General features: G+C 49.4%; 1 long non-coding RNA gene across 1 annotated transcript; it reads left to right on the forward strand.

Moving 5' to 3' along the window:
- Window positions 1-16,032: 16,032 nt before the first annotated feature.
- LOC132083455 (uncharacterized) lies at window positions 16,033-17,047 on the forward strand. The gene is made up of 3 exons (XR_009419953.1): window positions 16,033-16,148; window positions 16,267-16,360; window positions 16,509-17,047. It is a non-coding gene; the product is annotated as an uncharacterized LOC132083455 (long non-coding RNA).
- The last annotated feature ends 2,366 nt before the right edge of the window (window positions 17,048-19,413 follow it).

Here is a 19,413-nt window from a genome sequence, read left to right on the forward strand (position 1 = left end):
CAGAGCAGTTCCAGTCCATGCAGGCACGTGTAATCCAGCTCCTGATGATCTGAGCACACGGAGCAGCGCTCAGCTGCTGTGGGGGGCTCAGGGAAGGCAGAGTGTGCATTGTCATCTTCCTGAACCTACAGACGAATCCAAGTGAGAAGCCACAGGGTGGAAATCAGTCGCATATATGCTAAATAAAACTTGCAGATTTTTTTAAGAATTGTTGTTGCTTGTTCTTTGTTGTGCTTCAGTGCTTAGAAAACCTCCCTTTACAATCAGTTCAGTTCATCAGTTGAACCTTTGTGTGCAGACCCTCAGTGAGCAGAATTTGTTGCAGACTCAGTGCACGCTGTGCTGGCCTCCTGGGAGTGTGAGGAGCTCATGTGTGCTACTTTTTGCTTTAGGACGCTCTGAGGTATTTATTCCTTTTGGGATACATGATGAGAATTCCCAAGAGAGGTAGTTATAAGGTATGACATCGGGAAAAAGCCTGTGTGGTTGGAATGTTGTTGCTGTCAAAAGGTAATTTTTTCTTAGCCAGTAGTTAGTTTTTTGCTTTATTTTTGTGGTATCAGTATTTTATTGTTTAAAAAATTCCTTCAAAATAACTTCAGTGGCTGGCCATCAGTACCTTGTTCAGATTTGCCTATTTGCTTGTAGCTAAAATGTTCACATCTTGTTTATCATTCTATTTAAGAAACTGCTGCCCAGCCAACTAATAACTGAATATCCATCTGTCTAGGACACAGGGAGAGGATTTAGGTAATGTCTTTGTTTCCAGAAAAAATTTCCAGTGTAGTTTCTAAATAGAGGAGAAGGGGGTGAAGACTCGGGGCTCTGATGCCGTTGGGGCACCCCACGGTCCCCAGGAGAAGGAGCCCCACTGGGGTGCAGGAGCAAGTGTGTTCTCATGTAATTATAAATTATAAATATAAATATGAAAATTATAAACATGAAAATATTTTTAAAATACTTAAATAAAGCGGGTTTTCTTTATTGGTCAATAGGCAGGGTTTTGATTGTAAAAATTATAAATACAAATAATATAAAGGTAGAAATCTAAGTTTAGAAATATATAATAAATACATACAGATAAATATAAAAATTAAAAATATAAGAAAAAATTAGTTGTAGCAGTAGGTATTATACATAATTTAAATAGTAATTTAAATCTATTTTAAAATTTTATATATATATCATTATTAATGTAATACATCCAAAGAAACGATAAATTAAAATATGAATGTATAATTATACAAAGTATAAATAAAAAACATTTCAATATCCTTTAAAAGAAGGGTTTTTTTTATTTATTTGGTTAGAGACGGGGGTTTTATTTGGAATAATGAAAGTATTATAGAAGTATAAAACTAAATATAGAAATATACAGTCAATATAGAAAGATATTTGTAAAAACACGAACGAACGACGCCTCCTTCGGCCGAATGGAACGAGCTCAGCCGAACCCAGGCGAGACCGGCCGAACCTGACGGCCTCGAGCGAACCGAGGCCAGGCTTGCGAGGCTGCCTGAACGGAGCCGAGCTCAGCCGAACCGAGCCCGCTGCTCTCGTGCGCGCTAATTAGCGCGAGTGCGGTCACAGCCCAATGTGCTGTGCCACGCCGCGCTCCCGATCGTGTCCGTGCGATGGCCGAGCCGCCCGCGGGACGCGGCAGCAGGAGAGCCCCGAGCCGGGCGAGTTTAACGTGAGGCGGCACCGCTTGCCCGCCCTCAGAGAGCCGAGCCGAGCCGACCCGCGCCGAACGCACAGAGAGCGGCTCCGAGTTGGGCCGAAGCGAGCCGAGCCGCGCCGAGCGCACGGAGAGGCTCCGAGTTCGGCCGAAGCGAGCCGGGCCGCGCCGAGCGCACGGAGAGGCTCCGAGTTCGGCCGAAGCGAGCCGAGCCGCGCCGAGTTCGGCCGAAGCGAGCCGAGTCGCGCCTAGCCGCGCCGAGCGCACTGAGCGGCTCCGAGTTCGGCCGAAGCGAGCCGAGACGCGCCGAGCGCAGTGAGCGGCTCCGAGTTCGGCCGAAGCGAGCCGAGCCGCGCCGAGCGCACGGAGAGGCTCCGAGTTCGGCCGAAGCGAGCCGAGTCGCGCCGAGCGCAGTGAGCGGCTCCGAGTTCGGCCGAAGCGAGCCGAGTCGCGCCGAGCGCAGTAAGCGGCTCCGAGTTCGGCCGAAGCGAGCCGAGTCGCGCCGAGCGCAGTGAGCGGCTCCGAGTTCGGCCGAAGCGAGCCGAGCCGCGCCGAGCGCACTGAGCGGCTCCGAGTTCGGCCGAAGCGAGCCGAGTCGCGCCGAGCGCAGTGAGCGGCTCCGAGTTCGGCCGAAGCGAGCCGAGTCGCGCCGAGCGCAGTGAGCGGCTCCGAGTTCGGCCGAATGAAGCCGAGCCGCGCCGAGCGCAGTGAGCGGCTCCGAGTTCGGCCGAAGCGAGCCGAGCCGTGCCGAAGGGTCGAGTCCAGCCGAATGCAGATGACAATGGCCGAGTTTAGCCGAGCAGCTGTGAGCCTTGAGGTGAGCGTGCATCATTGCCGGCTTGGGATTGAGTGAAATGCACTAAGGAAACCAGCTCTGGGGAGGGAGGCAGGGAAATCCTCTCTTAACGTTTACCAGTTCTTCAGTCAAACTCGTCACGGCAGGACAGCGTGAGGACTGAAAGTGTAAGAAGATGTGGAGAGAAACAGAGAATCTGACAGAAGCATCGAACACACAAGTGCACGAATTTTGCTTTTTGCTTGGATGTAAACTCAGAAGTTGTAAGGAATTTGGGAAGGAGAAGGGACATTTCAGAAGGAGAAGAAGGAGAAGAAGTTGTTACAGTCCTGGGAAAAGCTTTTGTTCTAGCTAATAAAAGAAGTTAGTTTAAATTAAAAAAAAAAAAAAAGTGGTTTCTTTTTTCTTCACTATTATATTCTTTGGTGGTATATGGTGTGTTGTTTTATTTCCTGGTGTTATTAGCTCTGTGTAAATTGATTTTTGAGTCAAGCTAACTTTGCATGGGTTGTTTTGTATTTGAGGTAGGATCAATTTCAATAGGTTTCTTTCATAGACTTCTGATAGGTATTACTGGGATTTTGGTTTTGTTTACTGTATGCATAAACATAGAGATTTGGTAGGGCCAGCTGGGCTGCTGGAGTTTTGGGTGTGAATTTATTAGATGGCTTTTGTTAAACACAGAATAATTATGTAAGGTAACAGCAAATTACCCAATTACCCAATTGATCTAGCTATGTAACCTTACCACAAAGTTTTATATCTTGCCAGTTTTCTGTTCTTCTGCTCCAAGTAGTTGTTGCAAAAAAGAAAGCGCTGTTACTTTTCTGAAGAGTTTTCTTCTATAACAAGCCCTTTACTGCCCTTGAATGAGTCAGAGGAGCCAAACAGCTGCAGCTGCTCTGAGGGGTTGGTGGGATTTGCCCCCTCCCTTTTCCTGGGTGGCATGGGAACGAGAGGCGGGCACAATCAGGGGTATATTAACCCCAGCCGTGGCTGAGGGGCTTCATTCTTTCTCTGGGATGTGCTGGGTTAAGAGCTGTCCTCATTTCAGTGAAGAGGCTTTTTCAGCCCGTCTCAGCTTCGTTTCAGCGGGTGTTTCTGGGCATCTAAAGCACAGAGGCTTGGAAGATTCTGTGAAGAAAACAGCATGGAATACAGGGAGTATTTAGGTTTGTGATTTTGGGTTTTGTGTTTAGGAGTGGTAAGGGGCTTTTGTAATTTTTAGTTTTGTTCTGATTGTTTTTTTGGTTGGATTTCTTTTGGTGGAATTTTTGGGGTTTTTTGGGGGGTTTTTGGTTGGTTTTCGTGGGTTTTTTGGATTTTTTGATGTTTTCTGTGTTTTTTTTGTTTCTGTGGGGAGTTAGTTGTTTTGGGTTTTATTGTTTTTGTGGGGTTTTGTTTGTTTCTTTTTTTTTTTTTTTTTTTTTTTTTTTTGGGATATTCTTTTTAAATTGAGGAGTGCAACTCCCTGAAATTCCAAGCTGTGTCAAGCACAACATTTTTTTCAGCAGATCGATCATGTCACAAGAGGGATCTGCCCAGTGTCCAAGATGATGTTTGAGATTGGGGCTTCAGGTGAGTTGAGGATTGTGACTGGGAGAGGGAGGGTGAGCAGGTATCCAGTTTAGGAGTTCTTGGGAGGGGGTTTGCAGGCAGCAGGGTGAGAAAGGGTCTTTATTTGTTTATTTGAGGGCTCCCCCACACAAGGCTGTTCAGAAGCCTAGCAGAGGCATTGCCATGTCTTAGAGCACACAAGGTGATCCACTGCACTCACAGCAATGCCATTTAGCTTTGCCTTTCTCTAAGCCAGGTGCCACTCCTAATGAAGGCCACAGCCTTGGAGTCAGGATGAAGCTGAAGCCTGAAGGAGCCAGGCACACTCAGGAGAGGGCAAGTAGCTGACTTGCAGGGATTTGGCGCACATAACTCTGGACTCACACTTTGGTTTTGGTTTTCTTTATTGCAGCTGACCAAGAGGCTCACAGACCATCACAGAGCCCTCCAAGGCAGACTCATTTCAGGTGCAACGTGGATTCCCATCACCGATCATCCAAAAGATAAGTCGGGGGCCACGGCCTGGAGATGAGAGAATAGTGGGTTGGGAGTTCTTGGGGTAGATTTGAAAATTGGCAGGAGGAAAAGCAATCTTGTGCAAGGGCCTCTTAGGAGAGCTAAAGGGAGAGGCTCTACTTTTGATGGCAGCTTTCAGGCGGGCAGTGCAGAACAGCTCCGGTCTGTGTCGTGTTGTCCAGTGTTCTGTGTTCCCTAGTGTGTCTTTGGGGTCCCTTTTGCCTTCTCCCCTCGAGGCCCTCACCACAAGCATGATGTGTCGTGTTTCATGTCCCCCTGTTTGTCACGTTCTGTGTCACGGGTGTGTGCAGGTATTTGTGCCGGAGCTGTTCTGCCCTGCCGCATGGCCTGCTGCAATAGGACAAACCTGGGGAGTGGAAATTTGTAATGTGGGCTGTACTTGGGCTCTAGATGCTGTTCCTAGATTGACATAAGGTGTTTGCAGCTTTTGAGTTACCCTGGTGGTGTTTGACATATATTCTAACTTTCTTTCAGGTGCAGATGCATTCCATGTGTGGCAGAGGGTCAGGGTTAGGAGGTGCCGGGCCTTCTTAGGAGCGCGGTGAGTAGCTGAGTGGTGGGGTTTTGGCCGATGCGGTGCCAAGATCAGGCACTGATGTTTGGTTCTCTTTACTCTAGCTGTCTGAGAGACACCAGCCCGGTGCCAGCAGGACCTTCCCAGGTGATGAGGTGGCCTTTGTTTGCAGCTGACAGGGACCGGCATCCCCAGATGTCTGAGAGATAAGTAGAGGGCTGTGACCAACAGAGGGGATGAAGGCATGGTGCTTTTTTGGGAATTACTGGGAGGGGTTTTTGAGTCCAATTTTTGGGGGGGGGGGGGGGGGGGGGGTGTGTTCATGAAGTGGCCCCTTAGGCCCCATAAAAGCCAAGTCTCACTTTTGATCACAGTGCTGAGGTGTGCAGCAGGGCAGAGCAGTCCCGGTGCGTCTGGTGTCACTTGTCTATTGTGCATTATGTGTTGTTTGTGTATCCCATGTCTTTCACTTAGGGGGCCCTGTCAGTACCCCTGGCATCATTGTTAGCTTCTGTGATCTCTGCATTCCTAGACATGGCGCCCAGGCCATAGAACTTTTGACTCGGGAGCTCAGACAGGCATCAGACTCTCTTCTCTCTTTGGAAGCATCCAGTCAGATGTTGTGTCAGGTCTTGTTTTGAGCTGTATGGGCAGCTGTGCCCCACCTGGATCCATTATGGTGGATTAGGACTTGTAATTTTACGAGGTTAGGTAGAGGATTTTGACTGTAGGATTCCTAGGCATCCGTCTTTGCTGTTCTTGGAATTAATCATTCAGTTATGATCTTCTTCCTTCAGTGTTCTCTGAGCCTCATCAGCTCACCATCGGTCTCAGCTCGGTCATCTCCTTTTGCATTCTCTCAGTCCTTGCAGCCATTTTCCTTGCCAAGAGATTTCTGTCTGAGTCTTGTGCGCATTGTTTGTCACGTCCTGTCCTGTGTCACGGGTGTCAGCACACATTTGGGACGGGGCTGCTCTGCCCTGCCGCATAGCCAGCTGCAATAGGAGATGTCTTGGTGACTTGGAATGTGTAATGTGGGGTGTAGTTGGACTCTAGGTGGGATTTGTAGATGGACACAGGATATCTGGAGCTCATCAGTTATCCGGCAACAGTTTGACTCTTGTCCTAACTTTTTTTTCAGATTGAGATGGATTAAATCTGTGCCAGAGGGCCCCATGCCAGGTGAGGGGATTGCCCCGAGCAGGTGAGGCCCTATTTGTCTCTGCAGCAGTAGTGTATGTGGTGACTGTGTTACAGCTCTGGTCTTTGTCTTTCTTTTAGGAAGTCAATCTGGATACCAGCAGCCAAGGTGAGCAGCGGGGAGAAGTGGTTGTTATTGCTCAGCTCTCAAGCACAACAATTTCTCAGCAGATTCATCGTGTCACAAGAGGGGTCTGCCCAGTGTCAAGGATGATGTTTGAGATTGAGGCTTCAGGTGAGTTGAGGATTGTGACTGGGAGAGGGAGGGTGAGCAGGTATCCAGTTAGGAGTTCTTGGGAGGGGGTTTGCAGGCAGCAGGGTGAGAAAGGGTCTTTATTTATTTATTTGAGGACCCCCCACACAAGGCTGTTCAGAAGCCTAGCAGAGGCATTCCCATGGCTTACAGCATACAAGGTTATCCGCTGCACTCACAGGAGTGCCATTTACCTTTGCCTTTCTCTAACCCAGGTGCCACTCCTAATGAAGGCCACAGCCTTGGAGTCAGGATGAAGCTGGAGCCTGAAGGAGCCAGGCACACTCAGGAAAGGGCAAGTAGCTGCCTTGGTGGGATTTGGCCCACAATCTGTGGACTCACACTTTGGTTTTGGTTTTCTTTATTGCAGCTGACCGAGAGGCTCACAGGCCATCACAGAGCCCTCCAAGGCAGACTCATTTCAGGTGCAACGTGGATTCCCATCACCCATCATCTAAAAGATAAGTCGGGGGCCACAGCCTGGAGATGGGAAAGTATCAGGTTGGGAGTTCTTGCGCCAGATGTAAAAATTGGCAGTGGGAAAAGCAATCTTGTGCAAGGGCCTGTTAGGAGAGCTAAAGGGAGAGGCTCTACTTTTGATGGCAGCTTTCAGGCGGGCAGTGCAGAACAGCTCCGGTCTGTGTCGTGTTGTCCCGTGTTCTGTGTTCCCTAGTGTGTCTTTGGGGTCCCTTTTGCCTTCTCCCCTCGAGGCCCTCACCACAAGCATGATGTGTTGTGTTTCATGTCCCCCTGTTTGTCACGTTCTGTGTCACGGGTGTGTGCAGGTATTTGTGCCGGAGCTGTTCTGCCCTGCCGCATGGCCTGCTGCAATAGGACAAACCATGGGGAGTGGGAATTTGTAATGAGGGCTGTACTTGGGCTCCAGATGCTGTTCCTAGATTGACATAAGGTGTTTGCAGCTTGTGAGTTACCCTGGTGGTGTTTGACATATGTTCTAACTTTCTTTCAGGTGCAGATGCATTCCACGTGTGGCAGAGGGTCAGAGTTAGGAGGTGCCGGGCCTTCTTAGGAGCGCGGTGAGTAGCAGAGTGGTGGGGTTTTGGCCGATGCAGTGACAAGATCAGGCCCTGATGTTTGGTTCTCTTTAATACAGCTGTCAGAGAGACCCCAGCCCGATGCCAGCAGGACCTTCCCAGGTGACGAGGTGGCCTTTGTTTGCAGCTGACAGGGACCAGCATCCCCAGATGTCTGAGAGATAAGTAGAGGGCTGTGACCCACAGAGAGGATGAAGGCATGGTGCTGGTTTGGGAATTACTGGGAGGGGTTTTTGAGTCCAGTTTGGAGGGGGAGTGTTCATTAAATGGCCCCTTAGGCCCCATGAAAGCCAAGTCTCACTTTTGATCCCAGTGCTGAGGTGTGCAGGGCAGAGCAGTCCTGGTGTGTCTGGTGTCACTTGTCTGTTGTGCTTTATGTGTTGTTTGTGTATCCCATGTGTTTTACCTTAGGGGGGCCTGTCAGAAACCCTGGCATCATCGTTAGCATCTGTGATCTCTGCATTCTCTGGCCTGGCACCCAGGCCATAGATGCGATTCTGATACCTGTCTGAGATCCCCAGTCAAAAGTTCTCTCTTTGGAAGCATCCAGTCAGATTTCTTGTCAGGTCTTCTTCCTAGCTGTACGGACAGCTATGCCCCACCTGGATCCATTGTGGGGTTTAGGGCTTGCAATAATATGAGGTTAGGTGCTGCATTCTGACAGTAGGATTCCTAGGCATCCATCTTTGCTGTTCTTGGAATTAATCATTCAGTTATCATCTTCTTCCTCCAGGGTTCTCTGAGCCTCATCAGCTCACCATCGGTCTCAGCTCAGTCATCTCCTTTTGCATTCTCTCAGTCCTTGCAGCCCTTTTTCTTGCCAAGAGTTTTCTGTTCCTGTTGTGTCCCCGTTGTCTCTCCTGTCCTGTCCTGTCTGTCCTGTGTCACGGGTGTCAGCACACATTTGGGACGGGGCTGCTCTGCCCTGCCGCATAGCCTGGTGCGATAGGAGAGGGCCCCGGGCCTTGAAACGTGTAATGTGGGGTGTAGTTGGACTCTAGATGGGATTTGTAGATGGACACAGGATATCTGGAGCTCATCAGTTATCCTGCAACAGTGTGACTCTTGTCCTAACTTTTTTTTTTCAGATTCAGATGGATTAAATCTGCGCCAGAGGGCCCCATGCCGGGTGAGGGGATTGTCCCGAGCAGGTGAGGCCCCATTTGTCTCTGCAGCAGAAGTGTATGTGGTGACTGTGTTACAGCTCTGTTCTTTGTCTTTCTTTTTAGGAAGTAAATCTGGATACCAGCAGCCAAGGTGAGCAGTGGAGAGAAGTGGTTGTTATTGCTCAGCTCTCAAGCACAACAATTTTTCAGCAGATTCATCGTGTCACAACAGAGTTCTGCCCAGTGTCAAGGATGATGTTTGAGGCTTCAGGTGAGTTGAGGATTGTGACTGGGAGAGGGAGGGTGATCAGGTATCCAATTAAGAGTTCTTGGGAGGGGGTTTGCAGGCAGCAGGGTGAGAAAGGGTCTTTATTTGTTTATTTTGGCCCCCCCCTCCCCACATGGCTGTTCAGAAGCCTAGCAGAGGCATTCCCATGGCTTACAGCATACAAGGTGATCCACTGCACTCAGAGGAATGCCATTTAACTTTGCCTTTCTCTAAGCCAGGTGCCACCCCTAATAAAGGCCACAGCCTTGGAATCAGGATGAAGCTGAAGCCTGAAGGAGCCAGGCACACTCAGGAAAGGGCAAGTAGCTGCCTTGGTGGGATTTGGCCCACAATCTGTGGACTCACACTTTGGTTTTGGTTTTCTTTATTGCAGCTGACCGAGAGGCTCACAGGCCGTCACAGAGCCCTCCAAGGCAGACTCATTTCAGGTGCAACGTGGATTCCCCTCACCGATCATCCAAAAGATAAGTTGGGGGCCACGGCCTGGAGATGACGGAGTAGTAGGTTGGGAGTTCTTGGGGCAGATTCAAAAATGAGCAGAGGGAAAAGCAATCTTGTGCAAGGGCCTGTTAGGAGAGCTAAAGGGAGAGGCTCTACTTTTGATGGCAGCTTTCAGGTGGGCAGTGCAGAACAGCTCCGGTCTGTGTCGTGTTGTCCCGTGTTCTGTGTTCCCTAGTGTGTCTTTGGGGTCCCTTTTGCCTTCTCCCCTCGAGGCCCTCACCACAAGCATGATGTGTCGTGTTTCATGTCCCCCTGTTTGTCACGTTCTGTGTCACGGGTGTGTGCAGGTATTTGTGCCGGAGCTGTTCTGCCCTGCCGCATGGCCTGCTGCAATAGGACAAACCTGGGGAGTGGAAATTTGTAATGTGGGCTGTACTTGGGCTCTAGATGCTGTTCCTAGATTGACATAAGGTGTTTGCAGCTTTTGAGTTACCCTGGTGGTGTTTGACATATGTTCTAACTTTCTTTCAGGTGCAGATGCATTCCATGTGTGGCAGAGGGTCAGGGTTAGGAGGTGCCGGGCCTTCTTAGGAGCACTGTGAGTTGCTGAGTGGTGGGGTTTTGGCCGATACAGTGACAAGATCAGGCCCTGATGTTTGGTTCTCTTTAATACAGCTGTCAGAGAGACACCAGCCCGGTGCCAGCAGGACCTTCCCAGGTGATGAGGTGGCCTTTGTTTGCAGCTGACAGGGACCAGCATCCCCAGATGTCTGAGAGATAAGTAGAGGGCTGTGTCCCACAGAGGGGATGAAGGCATGGTGCTGTTTCAGGAATTACTGGGAGGGGTTTTTGAGTCCAGTTTGGAGGGGGAGTGTTCATTAAATGGCCCCTTAGGCCCCATGAAAGCCAAGTCTCACTTTTGATCCCAGTGCTGAGGTGTAGAGGGCAGAGCAGTCCTGGTATGTATCGTGTCACTTGTCTGTTGTGCATTGTGTGTTGTTTGTGTATCTCCTGTCTTTTAGCTTAGGCCTTTGAGGGCCCTGTCAGTACCCCTGGCATCATTGATAGCCTCTGTGATCTCTGCATTCCCTGGTGTGGCGCCCAGGCCATAGAACTTTTGACTCGGGAGCTCAGACAGGCATCAGACTCTCTTCTCTCTTTGGAAGCATCCAGTCAGATGTTGTGTCAGGTCTTGTTCTGAGCTGTTTGGACAGCTGTGCACCACCTGGATCCATTATGGTGGATTAGGACTTGTAATTTTACGAGGTTAGGTACAGCATTCTGACAGTAGGATTCCTAGGCATCCATCTTGCTGTCCTTGGAATTAATCATTCAGTTATGATCTTCTTCCTTCAGTGTTCTCTGAGCCTCATCAGCTCACCATCGGTCTCAGCTCGGTCATCTCCTTTTGCATTCTCTCAGTCCTTGCAGCCCTTTTCCTTGACAAGAGATTTGTGTCTGTGTCTTGGGCCCATTGTTTGTCACGTCCTGTCCTGTGTCACGGGTGTCAGCACACATTTGGGACGGGGCTGCTCTGCCCTGCCGCATAGCCTGGTGCGATAGGAGGTCTTGGTGACTTGGAATGTGTACTGTGGGGTGTAGTTGGACTCTAGGTGGGATTTGTAGATGGACACAGGATATCTGGAGCTCATCAGTTATCCTGCAACAGTGTGACTCTTGTCCTAAATTTTTTTTCAGATTGAGATGGATTAAATCTGTGCCAGAGGGCCCCATGCCGTGTGAGGTTATTCCCCCGAGCAGGTGAGGCCCCATTTGTCTCTGCAGCAGAAGTGTATGTGGTGACTGTGTTACAGCGCTGTTCTTTGTCTTTCTTTTAGGAAGTAACTCTGGATACCAGCAGCCAAGGTGAGCAGTGGAGAGTAGTGGTTGTTATTGCTCGGCTCCCAAGCACAACAATTTTTCAACAGATTCATCATGTCACAAGAGGGGTCTGCCCAGTGTCAAGGATGATGTTTGAGATTGAGGCTTCAGGTGAGTTGAGGATTGTGACTGGGAGAGGGAGGGTGAGCAGGTATCCAGTTAGGAGTTCTTGGGAGGGGGTTTGCAGGCAGCAGGGTGAGAAAGGGTCTTTATTTGTTTATTTGAGGCCTCCTCCACACAAGGCTGTTCAGAAGTCTAGCAGAGGCAATGCCATGTCTTAGAGCACACAAGGTCATCCACTGCACTCACAGGAATGCCATTTACCTTTGCCTTTCTCTAACCCAGGTGCCACCCCTAATGAAGGCCACAGCCTTGGAATCAGGATGAAGCTGGAGCCTGAAGGAGCCAGGCACACTCAGGAGAGGGCAAGTAGCTGCCTTGGTGGGATTTGGCCCACATAACTCTGGACTCATACTTTGGTTTTGGTTTTCTTTATTGCAGCTGACCGAGAGGCTCACAGGCCATCACAGAGCCCTCCAAGGCAGACTCATTTCAGGTGCAACGTGGATTCCCATCACCCATCATCTAAAAGATAAGTCGGGGGCCACAGCCTGGAGATGGGAGAGTATCAGGTTAGGAGTTCTTGGGGTAGATTTGAAAATTGGCAGCAGGAAAAGCAATCTTCTGCAAGGGCCTGTTAGGAGAGCTAAAGGGAGAGGCTCTACTTGTGATGGCAGCTTTCAGGCGGGCAGTGCAGAACAGCTCCAGTCTGTGTCGTGTTGTCCCGTGTTCTGTGTTCCCTAGTGTGTCTTTGGGGTCCCTTTTGCCTTCTCCGCTCGAGGCCCTCACCACAAGCATGATGTGTCGTGTTTCATGTCCCCCTGTTTGTCACGTTCTGTGTCACGGGTGTGTGCAGGTATTTGTGCCGGAGCTGTTCTGCCCTGCCGCATGGCCTGCTGCAATAGGAGAAGCCTTGGGGCGTTGAAATTTGTAATGTGGGCTGTACTTGGGCTCTAGATGCTGTTTCTGGATTGACATAAGGTGTTTGCAGCTTTTGAGTTACCCTGGTGGTGTTTGACATATGTTCTAACTTTCTTTCAGGTGCAGATGCATTCCATGTGTGGCAGAGGGTCAGGGTTAGGAGGTGCCGGGCCTTCTTAGGAGCGCGGTGAGTAGCTGAGTGGTGGGGTTTTGGCCGATGCGGTGCCAAGATCAGGCACTGATGTTTGGTTCTCTTTACTCTAGCTGTCTGAGAGACCCCAGCCCCGGTGCCAGCAGGACTTTCCCAGGTGATGAGGTGGCCTTTGTTTGCAGCTGACAGGGACCAGCATCCCCAGATGTCTGAGAGATAAGTAGAGGGCTGTGTCCCACAGAGGGGGATGAAGGCATGGTGCTTGTTTGGGAATTACTGGGAGGGGTTTTTGAGTCCAGTTTGGAGGGGGGGGTTTTCATTCAACCGCTCATTAGGCCCCATAAATACAAAGTCTCACTTTCGATCACAGTGCTGAGGAGCGCAGGGCAGAGCAGTCCCGGTGTGTCTCGCGTCACTTGTCTGTTGTGCATTGTGTGTTGTTTGTGTATCTCCTGTCTTTTAGCTTAGGCCTTTGAGGGCCCTGTCAGTACCCCTGGCATCATTGTTAGCCTCTGTGATCTCTGCATTCCCTGGTCTGGCACCCAAGCCACAGAACTTTTGACTCGGGAGCTCAGACAGGCATCAGACTCTCTTCTCTCTTTGGAAGCATCCAGTCAGATGTTGTGTCAGGTCTTGTTCTGAGCTGTATGGACAGCTGTGCACCACCTGGATCCATTATGGTGGATTAGGACTTGCAATAATATGAGGTTAGGTGCAGCGTTCTGACCGTAGGATTCCTAGGCATCCATCTTGCTGTCCTTGGAATTAATCATTCAGTTATGATCTTCTTCCTTCAGTGTTCTCTGAGCCTCATCAGCTCACCATCGGTCTCAGCTCAGTCATCTCCTTTTGCATTCTCTCAGTCCTTGCAGCCATTTTCCTTGCTAAGAGATTTCTGTTCCTGTTGTGTCCCCGTTGTCTGTCCTGTGTCACAGCTCTCAGCACACATTTGTGCCACAGCTGCTCTGCCCTGCTGCACAGGCTGGTGCAATAGGAGAAGTCCCAGGACTTGCAATTTGTAATGTGGGGTGTAGTTGGACTCTAGATGGGATTTGTAGATGGACACAGGATATCTGGAGCTCATCAGTTATCCTGCAACAGTGTGACTCTTGTCCTAAATTTTTTTTCAGATTGAGATGGATTAAATCTGTGCCAGAGGGCCCCATGCCGTGTGAGGTTATTCCCCCGAGCAGGTGAGGCCCCATTTGTCTCTGCAGCAGAAGTGTATGTGGTGACTGTGTTACAGCTCTGTTCTTTGTCGTTCTTTTTAGGAAGTAAATCTGGATGCCAGCAGCCAAGGTGAGCAGTGGAGAGTAGTGGTTGTTATTGCTCAGCTCTCAAGCACAACAATTTTTCAGCAGATTCATCATGTCACTAGAGGGATCCGCCCAGTGTCAAGGATGATGTTTGAGATTGAGGCTTCAGGTGAGTTGAGGATTGTGACTGGGAGAGGGAGGGTGATCAGGTATCCAGTTAGGAGTTCTTGGGAGGGGGTTTGCAGGCAGCAGGGTGAGAAAGGGTCTTTATTTGTTTATTTGAGGACCCCCGTCACAAGGTTGTTCAGAAGCCTAGCAGAGGCATTGCCATGTCTCAGAGCACACAAGGTCAGCCACTGCACTCACAGCAATGCCATTTAACTTTGCCTTTCTCTAAGCCAGGTGCCACTCCTAATGAAGGCCACAGCCTTGGAATCAGGATGAAGCTGGAGCCTGAAGGAGCCAGGCACACTCATGAGAGGGCAAGTAGCTGACTTGCAGGGATTTGGCCCACAAACTCTGGACTCACACTTTGGTTTTGGTTTTCTTTATTGCAGCTGACCGAGAGGCTCACAGGCCATCACAGAGCCCTCCAAGGCAGACTCATTTCAGGTGCAACGTGGATTCCCCTCACCGATCATCCAAAAGATAAGTCGGGGGCCACAGCCTGGAGATGGGAGAGTATCAGTTTGGGAGTTCTTGCGCCAGATGTAAAAATTGGCAGGAGGAAAAGCAATCTTGTGCAAGGGCCTGTTAGGAGAGCTAAAGGGAGAGGCTCTACTTTTGATGGCAGCTTTCAGGCGGGCAGTGCAGAACAGCTCCGGTCTGTGTTGTGTTGTCCAGTGTACTGTGTTCCCTAGTGTGTCTTTGGGGTCCCTTTTGCCTTTTCCCCTCGAGGCTCTCACCACAAGCTTGATGTGTCGTGTTTCATGTCCCCCTGTTTGCCACGTTCTGTGTCACGGGTGTGTGCACACGTTTGTGCCAGAGCTGTTCTGCCCTGCCGCATGGACTGCTGCAGTAGGAGAAACCATAGGGAGTGGGAATTTGTAATGTGGGCTGTACTTGGGCTCTAGATGCTATTCCTAGATTGACATAAGGTATATGCAGCTTGTGAGTTACCCTGGTGGTGTTTGACACATGTTCTAACTTTCTTTCAGGTGCAGATGCATTCCATGTGTGGCAGAGGGTCAGAGTTAGGAGGTGCCGGGCCTTCTTAGGAGCGCGGTGAGTAGCAGAGTGGTGGGGTTTTGGCCGATGCGGTGCCAAGGTCAGGCACTGATGTTTGGTTTTCTTTAATACAGCTGTCTGAAGGACCCCTGCCCCGGTGCCAGCAGGCCTTCCCAGGTGACGAGGTAGCCTTTCGTTGCACCAGAGACCTACATCCCCAGATGTCTGAGAGATAAGTAGAGGGCTGTGACCCACAGAGGGGATGAAGGCATGGTGCTGTTTCAGGAATTACTGGGAGGGGTTTTTGATTCAGCTTTGGAGGTGGGGGGTGCTCATGAGGTGGCCCCTCTAGGCCCCATGAAAGCCAAGTCTCACTTTTGATCCCAGTGCTGAGGTGCGCAGGGCAGAGCAGTCCCGGTGTGTCTGGTGTCACTTGTCTGTTGTGCATTATGTGTTGTTTGTGTATCCCATGTGTTTTACCTTAGGGGGGCCTGTCAGAAACCTTGGCATCATTGGTAGCATCCGTGATCTCTGCATTCTCTGGCCTGGCACCCAGGCCATAGATGCGATTCTGATACCTGTCTGAGATCCCCAGTCAAAAGTGCTCTCTTTGGAATCATCCAGTCAGGTGCCTTGTCAGGTCTTGTTCTGAGCTGTAGGGACAGCTATGCCCCACCTGGATCCATTGTGGGAAATTAGGACTTGTAAGAATGTGAGGTTAGGTACAGCATTCTGACAGTAGGATTCCTAGGCATCCATCTTTGCTGTTCTTGGAATTAATCATTCAGTTATCATTTTCTTCCTTCAGTGTTCTCTGAGCCTCATCAGCTCACCATCGGTCTCAGCTCAGTCATCTCCTTTTGCATTTTCTCAGTCCTTGCAGCCATTTTCCTTGCCAAGAGATTTGTGTCTGTGTCTTGTGCGCATTGTTTGTCACGTCCTGTCCTGTGTCACGGGTGTCAGCACACATTTGGGACGGGGCTGCTCTGCCCTGCCGCATAGCCTGGTGCAATAGGAGAGGGCCCGGGGATTTGGCATGTGTAATGTGGGGTGTAGTTGGACTCTAGATGGGATTTGTCGATGGACACAGGATATCTGGAGCTCTTCAGTTATCATGCAACAGTTTGACTGTTGCCCGAACTTTTTTTTCAGATGCACCTCCTCAGGTGACTGCAGTAGTTGTGTAGGTTCCTTCTTCTGAAAGGGAATAGGGCTCAAGAATTCATGTTCCAGAGAATTTTTGCAAGTCCTGGCTTGTATTGTATCTGCCTATGGTGGCTTATGTTGTATGTACCTATACATCTGTCTTTTATTGGATTTTGGGTAGAAAATTTATCAGTCCAGAGTGGGGACAAGTCCTAGCTGTCAGATAGGCACTCGTTGACACTTCCTGTTGTCTCGCAGGTCCCCGAGGCTGCTGATTTCCCCAGGATCTGCCTTTTTACCTCAAGGAGCGGCAGCCAGAAGATGTGTCACAGCACGTTCTTCAGCATCTCGAGTAAGGGCCGCAGTGAGCGTGTAAGTGGCAAGATTGTGTGAGCGTGTGTGAGAGCACGTGGCTGTGTCTGTCTGTGTCCGCTCGTCTCTGCGTGTGTGAGTGCATGCTGACTGGATTTAACCTTGTGTGTGTGACTGTTGCTTTCCAGGTTTTGCGACTCCTTGTTAAATTTAGAATAAAAAATCCCCAGCCGGGTTGTATTGCATGAACTGACATGGTATGTACCTATGTTGGCTTAAAACCCAGAGAAACAGACGAAGATGAGCAGGAAAAAACCAGAAAAAAACCCCATGATGGACAAGAAAAAAACCCAGAAAAAGCCCAGGATGGGCAAGAAAGAAATGAGAAAAAAACCCCAGAAAATAATCCCAGATTGGCAAGAAAAAACTCGGAAAAAAACCCCAAGATGGACAAGAAATAACCCAGAAAAAAATTCCAAGAAGGGCAAGAAAAGACTCAGAAACCACCCAGAAAAAAATCGCAACCAAAGTCTAAATGCAGAAATGTTTTTCAAGTATATGCAGATATATGAAGAATTGTTAAATTGTTTAAAATATGAAATGACATAAATAGAATATATATACAGTATTACTTGTATTATGGATCGTATTGATTTATGTTTATTTCCTATAATACACTACAATATTTATATCAATTTTACATCTATCATATCTATCGTTTGTTATATGTTACACCATATTGATGTACTCTAGGTTTTTCTAAGTAGTTTAAAATAAAGGGGAGGTTTTTTTTTTTTATGTGGCAAAAGCAGGTGTTTTAGTATAAAAATTATAAATACAAATAATATAAAGGTAGAAATCTAAGAATAGAAATAGATCATAAATAGCTAAAGGTTAATATAAAAATTAAAAATATAAGAAAAAGTTGTAGCAGTAGATATGGTACGTAATTTAAAAAATAATTTATCTCTAGTATTTGAATAGGATACATATTATACATAATGAGTAATATAATACTTAAATATAAACTATAAATATAAATGTGAATGTAGTAATGCTAGCTATAAATAGAAAAATATTTCAATACAGTTTCAAAGAATAGAGCTGTTTTGTATTTATTTAGTTAGGATGGGACTTTTATTTTAAATAATGAAAGCATGATAGAAATGTAATTTAAACATAGAAATCTACAATCAATGTGGAAAGATATTTATAAAAGCACAAAATATAAGTAAATATAAGTAATAGAAATAGACAGAATATATTATATAAATTACATGCCACATCAATGTCCACTATGGATATGCATGTGAATATAAATACGAAAAATAGAATTGAAAAATTTATTTCAACATGACTTTAAATCAAGGGGGCTCGTTTGGTTCTGGTGGGGTAAGAGGCAGGTTTTTGGCATTTATTTCAGAGCAGGTTTTGGTAGGGGTCGGCCGTGTTCTTTTTTGCCACCTTGCTGCGGCCCCGGGCTGGGGCGGGCGGCAGTGCTGCCGCCTTGTGGGCAGAGCGCGGTTCTGCAGCTCTGTCGCTACCGGCAGCCTCGAGGCCGCCATGTTGGGAGGGGCGAGTCGCGGATGTAGCGGACTTTTCCTTGACCTTCTCAACATGGCAGAGAGGAGGGCGGGGAAGTCGAGGGCCCGCGTCGGTCGAATCGGCTGCCTGCATGAAACACCGACGCCATGGCGGCCCCGATAGATTTTTATGTGGCATTTTAAGTGTATAAGACACGGACTATGTGGTCAGCGGCGCCGTGGGCGGGTGTATTTAGGCGGGTTGCTGAGAGGCATCTGGGTAAAACCCTATTTCTTCCGAGGGTCCTCCTCGGCCGCCGTCTTGGGAAGGGCGCGTGGCAAATGTCGCGGACTTTCTTTGACCCTCTCAAGATGGCGGCGAAATGGGCGGGGAAATCGCACACCCCGATAAATCTCCTCCCCCTGTGGCCACAGAGCGGGATCGCACCCCCCCGAGCCAGCGCCCTGCCCCTCGCCGCTGAGTGCCGGGGGCGGGGCAAGGACGCGGCTGCCGAGCGAGGGAAGGGCGAGGGGCGGGAGCCAGCGGCGGTCGGGCCGGGGTCTGTAAATGGCGGGGGCGGGTGAAGGACATTCGGTCATGCAAAGGGATGCGATGGCCGAGAAGAACGGCGGGGGCGGCCGGGCGGCGCCGGTTTCGGCGGGCGGCGGAGGTGCGGTCGCAGCGCTCCGCGGGCCGGGGCAGCGGGCGGGGGCGGGCGAGCGGCGTCGGAACAGGGCGGCAGCCCCCGAGGCCGCGCTCGCCCCGCTCCAGGCGCTGGGAGCGACCGCGGGCCGGACAATCCTGGCGGGGCGGCCCCGGGGCGGCGGGCAGGCGGCGGAGCGGGGCCGTGGCGCTCCCCGCCCTCGCTGCCGCCAGCTTTGGAAGGTCGGGCCGGGCGCCCGCCCCGTCCCGCCGCCTCCCGGTCTCTGTAAACTCCTCTCTGGCTTCGTAGGTCCGTGCTGGAGAGTGGGACAAAGGGCCCTGCTGGTTGCCGTGTCCTCGGGGGGCAGAGAGTTCTGACCTTGGCCGCAGCGGCTGCTGTGTGTTGGAACAATGGGGATGCGCTGTTATGTATGTAGTGACATTTATGTATTTTTATTTATGTACATTTTATGTATTTAGTGACATTTAGAGATTTATTCCCCTGCTTCAGGTGAGCGTGCATCATTGCCGGCTTGGGATTGAATGAAATGGCTGAGGGAACCAGCTCTGGGGAGGGAGGCAGGGAAATCCTCTCTTTACCAATTCTTCCGACAAACTCATCACGGCAGGACAGCGAGAAGACTGAAAGTGTAAGGAGATGTGGAGGGAAACAGAGAATCTGGCAGGAGCATCGAACGCACGAGTGCACGAATTTTGCTTTTTGCTTGGATTTAAACTCAGAAGTTGTGAGGAATTTGGGAGTGAGAAGGGATATTTCAGAAAGAGAAGAAGAAAAAGAAGTTGTTGTTACAGTCTTGGCAAAAGCTTTTGTTCTAGCTAATAAAAGAAGTTACTTTAAATAAAAAAAAGAAAAAAAAACCTGGAGTATTTTTTTTCCTTCACTATTATATTCATTGGTGACATATG

The sequence above is a fragment of the Ammospiza nelsoni genome, chromosome 1 (genome assembly GCF_027579445.1).
Source record: "Ammospiza nelsoni isolate bAmmNel1 chromosome 1, bAmmNel1.pri, whole genome shotgun sequence".
Lineage (NCBI taxonomy): Eukaryota > Metazoa > Chordata > Aves > Passeriformes > Passerellidae > Ammospiza > Ammospiza nelsoni.